The sequence below is a fragment of the Mus pahari genome, chromosome 23 (genome assembly GCF_900095145.1).
Source record: "Mus pahari chromosome 23, PAHARI_EIJ_v1.1, whole genome shotgun sequence".
NCBI classification, from domain to species: Eukaryota; Metazoa; Chordata; class Mammalia; order Rodentia; family Muridae; genus Mus; species Mus pahari.
Genome location: NC_034612.1, coordinates 6,169,183 through 6,178,248, shown reverse-complemented (window position 1 = coordinate 6,178,248; position 9,066 = coordinate 6,169,183). Strand labels below are relative to the sequence as shown.

General features: G+C 47.9%; 1 long non-coding RNA gene across 1 annotated transcript; it reads right to left on the bottom strand.

Annotated features, from left to right (window-relative positions):
* Nucleotides 1-461: 461 nt before the first annotated feature.
* Nucleotides 462-6,076, bottom strand: LOC110339050. The gene is made up of 3 exons (XR_002381328.1): nucleotides 5,968-6,076; nucleotides 1,065-1,223; nucleotides 462-765 (listed from the first exon to the last, which is right to left on the bottom strand). It is a non-coding gene; the product is annotated as an uncharacterized LOC110339050 (long non-coding RNA).
* Between the last annotated feature and the right edge of the window lie 2,990 nt (nucleotides 6,077-9,066).

Here is a 9,066-nt window from a genome sequence, read left to right as displayed (position 1 = left end):
GGTTTCCTCATCTAAAATATGGAAGAAGAAAAACAAAAGAGATTTATATCTGTGTTTGGGTGAAGCAGAACTAGAGTTTAATGCAATGACTAGAAGGACTGTCCTCTGGGGAAAAGGGGAATTATAATCATTGTCACCATCATCAACAACACCATCACCACCATTAACCATCACCATCATCATCACCACAATCAACAGCATCACCATCAGCATCACCACAATCACCGCCACCACCACCATCATCATTATCATCATCTTCACCAGCATGACCCCTGGCATTGTCTCATTTCCTTGAGGTGTATTCATGCAGTCTTGGTTCTCTTAGAGAATTTGCTAAAATGTGCCTGTGTCATTTATCAACTGAAGATATTCTGGGGGTACAAAGGCAGAGTTACACCATGTAGACATTGTCAGAGCTGGAAAAAAAAAAAAAAAAAAAAAAACATGTGTTTTGTTTTTGGTTTTTTATTATCAGAGATTCTTCCCTGTCCTCCCTGTCTCGTGCTGCCGGAGGGTCCTTGGGGGATGCAGTCATCCACAGCACTTGGAGTGTATACCTAAAACCAAATCTAACATCCACGTCTCCAATGGGGCAGGTGCCATGTTTTCCCAATTCCCACAAATGCCTGACTCGCTGGCTGCATGCTTGGTTTCAAGCCAGTCTCCTCCGGATTGGCTCTCTGCCCACTAGTTCATCTCAGCCTGTCACTCCATCTGTAAAGTGGGTCTGTAGACGGGTGACTCTCCTCATCCATTTGGGCTGTTCTGGAGACAAAAGCAAGGCAGGGACCTCAGCTCATCCACAGTTACTTGTGTGACCCCCTCTCACAACAGCGGCGGGAACCTGGGTCCCAATCCATGGGAAGGCAGAAGAGCAAGAGTGTAGCAGGAAGTGGCCGGAGCCGCCCCTCTAAATGCTGGGGGTGGGGTGGGGTGGAAGGTCGCAGCCACAAAAGCATCTCCCGCAGGAGGACCTAACTAAGGACTGCTTGAGAGACCAAAGGATTGCTAGATGCTTTGGAGGAACCATAGGGGTGCAGGTAGAGGGTATTAAAGGAGCTTACAGCAGCGCTCAGATGATCTTGCCACGGGGTTTCTCACCTACCCCTGGAGTCTGTTGATGCCAGAGCACCTCACCTCCAATCCCCAAGGGCAGGCGTAGTAGTCCAGGGCAATGGCAGCACAAGAAAAGCCTTTGGAGTGGGGGTGTGGTGGGGGCGTGGCTGGAAGGAAACAGTTGAGGGGTACAGAGGTGAAGAGGGGCTACAAGGTGTCTGCAAACAGCCCCCTTGGACGTCAGAGAACGAGGGGATCAGGAGATGAGAGGCCTCGTTCTTGTGTGCCTCCAACAAATGACTCCAGCAGCATTTCTGTCACAGGAGGCTCCAAAGAGGGAGAGGTGAGAGGGGATTGTGGTGACAGCTGTCACTCACAGAGCGCTGTGGTAGGTGTGCAATGTCAGTCACTGTTTCATCCTCACAGAGGTCTAAGCAGTTGGCCTTGTTCTTCTTCCACGGGGCTGAGAACGGAGCCCAGAGAAGGGACCTCTTCGGCAGTCTGTCCTCGGCTCCATTATGTATCCCACCCCCAGAGTCAACCATCACTGTCTCTTAGAGCTGTGCCAGGCACGAAGGGGGCTCAAACCCAGAATACAGGAAGAAGAGTGCCTCAGATGAAAGACAGTGGCAGACATAGCCAGAATCAGGAAGCACCGAAAATCTGAAAGAATGCTCGGAACATCAGGGAACCAAGGTATACCTGAACTTTGCCCCAAGAAAAACTTCTCTTTAATCTCATCTTCTTTCTGGTGTCGTTGTCATAGCAACACAGGAGCCTGGGAGGTGAAGGAGCAAGCTCTGCACTCTCCCAAGGGTTCAGTGAACTGGTGCCCCGCATTAGCACACACATGTAAACACTCACAGACACACAGGCACACGCACAAGTACACACTATCACACAGGTATACACATACACTCATGAACACATGCAGGCACACTCATATACAACACACATTCATATATAATACACATACACACACATAGCACAACCACTCACGGACACACAGGCATATACATAGATACAAGTATACACATTCACACACCTATACACAAACAGACTCATGAACACACACACACAGGCACACTCACATATACATTCATATATAATGCACATATATACATATACACACCATTCACGGACACACACAGGCATATACATAGATACAAATATGCACATTCGCACATATACACACACTCATGGACACATACATAGGCATGCACATTTATACATGCCTATAACACACACTCATGAACACACATATACACACATGCATAGACACAGATCTACACATTCACACATATACTCCCAGACACACACATGCTTGGACACACACACACACATACACACACATACACACACACACACACACACACACACACACACACACACACACGGACAACTCAGCAGGAAGGAAACACAGTAGCAGGTTCCCAGGGTTCTCTGTGGAGTGTGACTCCTTTTTCTCACGCCCAGGCTTGGTTTCCTAGCCTATGAAGATGTGTTATTTGTGGCGCTAAGAATGTGGAAAATGACTCCCACCCTGACACTGTACATCTGGAAAGGGAAGGATAGTTACTGAGGAGGGGGTCTTCAAGATGCGCTTCATCCCTAAGAAGAAAAGGAGTCGAAAAGAAGGTGGAGGAACTCTTATGGGAGGAGGGACTCGCAAAGGAAAGAGACAGCAGATGATAGACTAGAGGAGGCATGGGGACAGAAGGGGTTAACGACGGGGTGAAAGAAGGGACAAGAAAGAGCAGCAGCAGGAATGGAGATAAAAAAGAAAAAAAAAAAAGGTGTGGCAATGCCATTTAAAATATCCAATACTCCGTATGCAACCAAGCATTAGTTTAAAACGTACACATCACTCTTGTGTGGATTCTCTAACCTGGAGTAAAGAAAGAGCTGAAACAGGGTCTCATTCCATAGCCCAGACTCACCTAGGATGCCAGTGTCTCCTGCCTGAGCCCTCCGAGAACTGAGTCACAGGCATGTGTCGCCGCCATGCCTGGCTATCTTAGACTATTCCGCGGAAAGATAAATAAGCCATGGAGACATAAAGCAAAAAATGACTGTGGCTGGCACCCTGAGAAATGTCTCTGGGCCTCTGTTCCCTCACAAGTGAAACGGGGATTAAAACGGTGCTCTGCACTGTGTGATGTCAGGGTTGGGAAGAGCAGAATCTGGGGCTGGGGAAATAAGCTCAGCTCCCAACGCCCTTGTGAAACCCGGGTGTGATGGTGCAGGTCTTTAGTTTCAGCACAGGGGGCGTGCAGACAGGACGGTCCCTGCAGCTCGCCGGCAGCCAATCTGTTCTGTGAGCCCCTCACTCATGGGTGTGTTCATGATTTTTTTTTTTTAAAACTAGGCTGTCAGTCTAGTCTCAGCAGCCTTCCAGTCCCTGCCCTCCTCATAGATGGGATTACATACCACAGCTTGTTATGTGGTTGCTGGGATCTGAACTCGGGTCCCTGCGATGGGACAGGAAGCTCCCTTACCCACTGAGCCATCTCTCCACACCCTAGATATTTATTTTCAGTTCAGATTATCCTGAGACACCCCACCACCACCTCAGGAATAAGGCAGAGAGTATAGATCAGGACACTTGATGTCCTCTTCTGGTCTCTGTGTGGCATGTGTTCGTCCCCGCCACCACCACCACCACATATAGACATGTGCTGTACACATACACCATGTATACATATGCACACAAACTAAATAAGAGAGAGAGAACGTGACGGGGTAAAGAAAGAAGGGGGTGCTTAGATAAATATCCATGGACCCCGTGAACAGCTGTGCGGGTTGCATGCCGCACACAGGCAAGGTAAGGGATAAAGTCCCTGCCTGCATCTTCACAGCAAGCCACAGACCACAGCCCCAGATTCATCTTTTAGAAGGGATGGAGTTTCAATTTTATATGAAGGCATCCCACAGCAGTATTAAGCTGAATCCACAGCTTCAGGGGGACCTCTGCAGAACCCAGAAAGTAAACTGCTTGGTTTTCCAGAATGTAAAAGCAGGGTCCACAGTGGTAGAGCACACAACCGTAGAGTCAGGATGTGAGCCCTGGTTGGCCAGACTGGAAACCCCTGGCTTTGCATTTAATAGCACGCTTGCCCATCTGTGAGATGACAGAGGCTCACCTAGCTCATAGTAACATGGGAGACGAGACAATCGGATTCCTTGTGCCTCTCATCCCTGAAAACCCAGCTAGCCTCATAGGATAGAGAACCCTACTTCAGAAAACCAAGCAAAGACAAGATACTTCACTCACTCACACACACACACACAAACACACACACACACACACACACACACGAGCACAAACCCTGTGTTTGCAAACAGCTTGAGATCCACAGCGTTTCACTTAAAAAGGTAATTTCTTGCTTGGAACTGTGAGAAATTAGATGCAATCTGTTTTGATTTCTTCCCAATTTAGGACACGCTTTAGTGACCAATTTGAAGACATGCCAGCCTCCTTCTGTCTGGAGGATGTGTTAGCTTCGTTTACGTCTCTGTTCATAAAGGAAGCCTAAATCACCCCACAGGAAGAAGAGCCCGGAATATGTCTGCAGCAGGCATGGAATTTGCCAAGGCTGCCCCTTCCTGGAGAGTGTTGTTCATAAGGAGGACAATAACCACTGTTTCTTGGACACCGACTGCATCAGACCTGGGGCTAAAAGGCATTCATAACCAGTTTCCTGGTGGGAATGGGGCAGGGAGGTGTCTCAATCAGGGTTTCTATTGCTGCAGTGAAACACAGTGACCAAAAAGCAAACTGGGGAGGAAAGGGTTTATTCGGCTTACACTTCCACAGCAATGTTCCCTGAAGAAGTCAGGACAGGAACTCTAACAGGGCAGGAACCTGGAGGCAGGAGCTGAGCCGTGGAGAAGCCAATGAAGAGCCCTTCCTGGCCTTCCCAAAGACCCGAATTCAGTTCCTAGCACCCACGGCAAGCAGGTTACATATAGCCTGTACTGCCGTTCAGAGGAAATTGACGCCCTCTTCTGGCTTCCATCAGCACCTGCACTCACATGTGCACACACTCACGATTAAATAAATAGAATAGAATAGAATAGAATAGAATAATCTTTAAAAAAAAAAAAAAAAACACTCCCGTGGGGCCAGAGAGATGGCTCAGCGGTTAAGAGCACTGACTGCTCTTCCAGAAGTCCTGAGTTCAATTCCCAGCAACCACATGGTGGCTCACAACCATCTGTAATGGGATCCGATGCCCTCTTCTGGTGTGTCTGAAGACAGCTACAGTGTACTCATATAAATAAAAATAAATAATGTTTTGGTTTTTTTTTTTTTTTTTAAAAAGCACTCATGCGTGATAGCCCTCAGTGTAATCTTGTCCTGTAGGAAGTACTCTGTGTGAACTAGCTTCTGTTGTTCTCACTTGTATACACAAACCTCTTTCTATAATCTCTCCTCAAAAGTGAGGGTTATATGGCCAGCTGCAGACTTAGCTTTTTGCTTTGCTTTATCGTCTCCCCAACTCCCAAAACCAGGGTTGGAGGAACACCATGAGTGAGTGAGCTTTCCTCCAGGTAATTAATCCTTGACGGGGTGATTCTGAAACCAGATATTTATTCTGTTTTTCGTTTTTGTTTTTGTTTGTTTGTTTGTTTTTCAATACCGTGTTCCAGGAAGAACTCACAGAGCCCAAGAGGCCCCACTTGCGCCCATTGATCACAGTAGTGACGACGCATTTCCTTCCTTTTGCCACTTGATCCTCGGCTGCCCATGGCAGAGCAGGCTGCCCTCCCCGGGCCCTTTTCTTCTGACTCGGAATCACCCAGAACAGAACCAATTAAGGAACTCATTCATCTCCCCACTCCCCGCCCCTTTAATTATGAACAGCGCTGCGAATTGAACAACACCAAACAAAAGACAGATTTACTTACCCCGGGACATAAATAAGATTATCAGAAATAAGCATTCAGAGGCCCTTCGCTCCTGGGAGAATTTTAATTCACTGACCCCTGCTTTTACAGAAATCTTAGGCTTTTCCACATCATTATTGAGCCCCCAGGCGTTTTGCCTGCTTGAGTTATTTGTTGGCACACATTCACCAGCCGGCCCCTTGCTCACACAGACCAATTATAAACCTCTCCACTGAGGCTTCAAATCGGGCTCTTTTGGAAACAAAGAAGGAAACCTGAAAGAAATTCTCCAGTCCTAGTGAAGTTTTCCTACTGGGGGCTTCCTGGAACTACTGGGGAGCTACTGAGGCAGGGGTTGGGCGGGGGGGGGAGGGGGCAGAATCTCATTGATTAATTAGAACACGCTGGGATGCAAAACATCCACCCTTCACAATGCCATTACACCAAAAAGAAGTATATTGTAAGTGGAAGGGCTGCTGTTGATGTGAACTTCAAGCTCTGCTCCACGCAGAGGAGAATAATCACCCTAGCTAGTGTCAGTTTCCCCTGGTGCCTCTCACCTGACTTTCCCCCCCACGTGTAGGCTACTACTCCCTGAGAGCAACAGGAGTCCTCAGAACACCAAGTTTCCAATTTACAAGTTCCTACAGTCTCATTGGCTCAGCCTTGGTCACGTGTCCACACCTAGGCCAATTACTGTGAAGGATGGATGAAGCGTTCCCATTGGCTGGACAGAAGTCATATGTGAAATCTTGGGGGGGGGGGCGCGAGTGGGAGGTGAAGCGAGTCCTACGTGTACCATGGACACTGAGGCTGACATGGGGTAAATATCTTAAAGGAAAAACGGTGTTCTGTACTTAGAGAAGAGAGACGCTGAAAGAGAAAACAGTGCCTTCCAGCTGGGCAGGACAATACAAAACTTAATCCCAGTACTTAGAAGGCTGAGGCAGGAGGATATTGAGCTGGAGGCCTCCCCTGCCGAGGTCCATGAGCCCCTAAAACTGTGACCAATCCCCCCCCTGCCATGGTCCTTGAACCCCTTAAACTGACCATGCAGTCTTTGGTGTGGTCCATGAAACCCTCAATCTGTGACCACGCCCTCCCTGCCTTGGTCCATGAAACCCTAAAACTGTGAATGAAAATGAACTGCCCCTTGTGTCGCTTTGTCGCGTGCTTGTCACAGCAGCAGAACAGTAACGAAGACAGCGTTTCTCTGGAGTAAGGTTTATAGGACACACCACAGAGGCGACCCGAAAACCATCTCTTAGCAACTGTGTGGTCGTTGTAACTCAGAATGTGACTGTACTGGCAGGGTTTGTGTGTCAACTTGACACAGGCTGGAGTTATCACAGAGAAAGGAGAGCTCCATGAGATCCAGCTGTGGGGCCTTTTCTCAATTAGTGATCAAGGGGGGAGGGCCCATTGTGGGTGGTGCCATCCCTGGGCTGGTAGTCTTGGGTTCTATAAGAGAGCAAGCTGAAAAAGCCAGGGGAAGCAAGCCAGTAAGTAACATCCCTCCATGGCCTCTGCATCAGCTCCTGCTTCCTGCCCTGCTTGAGTTCCAGTCCTGACTTCCTTTGGTGATGAACAGCAGTGTGGAAGTGTAACCTGAATAAACCCTTTCCTCCCCAACTTGATTCTTGGTTTTGTGCAGGAATAGAAACCCTGACGAAGACAGTGACCTTACCTAAAAGATAATTTACAAGCCTTCAAAGAGGGAATCCAGCTAAAAGGGGGATTGTTATTTTGTCAGTTTATCACAGGCTAGGCCCATCTGGCTCTGTCCAATTGAGTATGTTGGGCATTCTCTTGGCTGATGATTGACGTGGGAGAGCCCAGCCCGCTATGACTGTCCCACCCCTGGGCAGGCGCGCCTCGGTTGTATAAAAAAGGAAACTGAGCAAGCCAGCAAACAGCATTCCTCCGAGGCCCCTGCTTCAGTTCCCACCTCCGTGTCTCTGTCTTGATTTGAAGTCGGGGCCGGGAGGCATCAGGAAATTCCTCTTGGAGACTTCTGCCAGGAGGAAAGGGAGTGGCAGAGAGGTCCAGCCATGACAGCCACTGTCCAGATTCTAAACGAGAGCATGGTGTTTAAGGTTATGGCTTTGCCCAGATACTTGGTTAAAACATTGTTTCTGGGTGTGGACATAGGGTGTGTACCGATGAGACTGAGGGGAACTTATGATCCAAAGAGGGTGTTCGCCTACAAAGGTCTCATCTACTGAAGGCCTGGGTTATTCTCCCCCCTCTTTCTCTCTTTTATATTTTCCCTCTCCTTTCACCATCTCACCTTCTCTCCCTCCTCCGTTCTCCCTCCCTCCTCCCTTTCCATTCTCCCTCCTCCCTGCACACTCAGCCTCACATATAAACATTATCAGCCTTCCTGCTTCTAAGCCTTTTGACTTAGCAAAACACTTAAGAGTTTTTGTCCTCTCTAATTTCATTTTTAAGTGCTTGGGTATTGGCTGCCATTACATCAGTGCCAGCAGGTAGGACCTTAGGGAGGGGATTAGGGCAGAAAGGCTCTGTGGCATTCTTTAAAAGGCCAGTGTGATCCTCTCTCATCCCCTCCCTTGCCTTTCTGCCTTCCACCACGTGAAGGTGCAGCTCAAAGACCCTAGCCAGGGATGCCACCATGATATAGGTCTTCACAGCCACAGGACTATACGCAATGCCTTCCTCTTTGTCATAAAATATCCAATGTCAGGATACACACAGCAGCACCAGATGGACCAAGATAGATTCAGAATGGAGCCCTAGTTGTCAGTTCTTCTGGGTCTAAGCTCAGCTCAAGAACACGTAAGCCAATTTCTTAGGAGAAATAGATGTCATAAACATCGTACATGGACGTGTGCGTGTATACATGTCTGTGCATGTGCACACACTCATATATACGTATATACATATACACACATATACACATATAAATATATACACACATATACATATACACACAATCATACACATACATACATGCATACACACACAATCATACACATACATACATGCATACACACACACACACACAGAAGAATTGGTATATTTCTCTGACATACCCTGGCTAATACACAAGACCATGGAGCAACAAAATCTCCCGGTTAGTGGGACTGGATCCTCTGA